The sequence below is a fragment of the Propithecus coquereli genome, unplaced genomic scaffold (genome assembly GCF_000956105.1).
Source record: "Propithecus coquereli isolate 6110/MARCELLA unplaced genomic scaffold, Pcoq_1.0 Scaffold6, whole genome shotgun sequence".
Lineage (NCBI taxonomy): Eukaryota > Metazoa > Chordata > Mammalia > Primates > Indriidae > Propithecus > Propithecus coquereli.
This window is the reverse complement of record NW_012151951.1, coordinates 1,002,416-1,004,618: the sequence shown is the minus strand read 5'-3', so window position 1 is coordinate 1,004,618 and position 2,203 is coordinate 1,002,416. Positions and strand designations below refer to the sequence as shown.

General features: G+C 43.2%; 1 pseudogene across 1 annotated transcript; it reads right to left on the bottom strand.

The window, feature by feature from the left end:
* Positions 1-1,302: 1,302 nt before the first annotated feature.
* Positions 1,303-1,836, bottom strand: LOC105822210 (annotated as a pseudogene). Its single transcript, XR_001138094.1, has one exon. The product of XR_001138094.1 is annotated as a DNA-directed RNA polymerase II subunit RPB7 pseudogene (transcript).
* Positions 1,837-2,203: the final 367 nt, after the last annotated feature.

The following is a 2,203-nucleotide window of genomic DNA, read 5'->3' as shown; positions in this document are numbered from 1 at the left end:
TTTGCCTTGATACTCAGCCTCCAAGGCTTAACCACTAACATTGTGGTCCCCAACCCCTGGGCTGCAGACTGGTTCTGGTCCATGGCCTGTTAGGAACCAGGCCATACAGCAGAAGGTGAATGGTGGCTAAGCGAGCGAAGCTTCGTCTGTATTTACAGCAGCTCTCCATCGCTCACCATACCCATCCGCCACCATCTGTGGAAAAATTGTGTTCCATGAACTCAGTCCCTAGTGCCCAAAAGGTGGGGGATGGCTGCTCTAACAGAAAGCCCTTCTTGGCTCTTCCCTTCTCAGCAGGCCCCACCCCACAGTAGGCAAGGAGCTTCACCTAGAATCTGGCCATTGCCTCCACTGACCATAGTTTGTTGCAATTATTTATATATGTATTGTGTCCCTAACACTCCTCTGAGTGCTTGTGCAGCAGTGTCTCCCATCTCCATATCCTCATGATAGCAATGCTTAATAAATAAGAGGTGTTCAGTAAACATAGAAAAGAAGAGACCCCAGAGCCCAAAAGTGGAGGTATGGGTTGATTCTCGATTACCTTGCTGCCATGATTCTAATTTTGAAAATTCAGTCTCTACAAACCAGACAGATATTTCTATACCATATACCTCCAAGACATCACAACATTTACTAAATGCTAATGAATTTGTCTGAGTTTTCAAATGCTTCTGATGGAATGAGAGTAACAGTTAACATTGTGCCAGACACTGTATTAACTGCTTTAAATGGAATATCTCATTTAATCCTTACACAACTCTTTAAAAATTAAAATTAAAAGCAACCTCTTATGCATGAAGCAGCTGAGGCACAGAGAGGTTAAATATTTGCCCAAAGTTGCACTGCAGTACATGACAGAGCCAAATTTGAACCTACATTTCTGATTCCAGAGCTCAAATTCACCATGAGGAATATTATGTTTAATTTTGGGCATTTCAAAATGGTTATCAATAAATTTATGTATGTAGAAAGATAAGGGAATGTCATTTAAGGAGTAGTATTTTATTTCTTTGTTTTGACCAATAGTGCTGGTTTAGGGTTACATAGTCTTCCCCCACACACACATCCTGGCTTGCATGTAGGGTTATATAGTCTTTTTTTTTTTTTTTTTGAGAACTAAGAATACTTTATGATGAAAACACATAGTCAAAAAGCTGGGAGTAGCAGCTAAACCAAAAGAAATGCCAGATGTCTTCTGGGGACAAGGTACCTACCTTGCCTCCACAAGAGCAGCCAGACTGGGCCTCTGGACAACACAGTAAATGTGATAGTCATACTTCCTAGATCAGGACTCAAGGTAGGAAGCCCCCGTGCTCAGCTCACAAGCCCTAAGTAATCGTCCATCAGGGAGCCAATAGCAAAAATGTCATTCTTGTCCACGCGGGTCCCCACAATCTTCAAGCGGATCTCATTGTCCTGCTGAATCATAATCTCCTCATCCACTGTCTTGTAACATGGTGGGTTGGAGTTAGGATCAAACTCCATCTCTGATGGGATGGAATGTCGGGAGATGAAGCAAGACATGGGCCCAATTTCTGTGAAGAGTCCAACCTTGTTGACCTGAGTGACAACGGCATCCACGACCCCCCCTTTAAAGGGCCGGAAAATGATGGCCTTGTACTTAACTGGATAAAGGACAAAGCCTCGGCCTGGCTGGATCACACCAGCACCAATATTGTCGATGGTGCTGACAGCAATTACAAAGCCATACTTCCCCGTGCAGGTCCCCTTCACCTTGGTGAAGAGCTTCTGCTTCACCGTGTTGAGCAAGTTGGGGCCAAAGTAGCACGGGTACAGCAGGATCTCGTGCTCCAGGGAGATCTGGTAGAACATCTTCCCGGAGGAGGGTGGAAATCAGAATCCACACCTCCCATGGCCCCTAGTCTCTACCCTATATAGTCTTAATATTAAACATTAAGAACAAAGCTAGGTTGATCTTTGGGAAGTTAAGTTGAAAGTGTGAAGAGACAAAACAAACTTTCATTCCCTTAAAGTGTTGTTTAGAAAAAAATTGCTGGATAATATACTTTCTAGGGATTTTCCTACTGCAAGGGACATAATTTACCTCAATTAATGAGGGTTCAACTTAAGAATTCATAGGAAGAAAGGGAGAAAGAAACAGTCCTACGAAATGTAGCCAGGCCTCATAGAGCCAGCTACATGTGTCTTGCTTAGGATTTAATGTCACTCTAATTACATT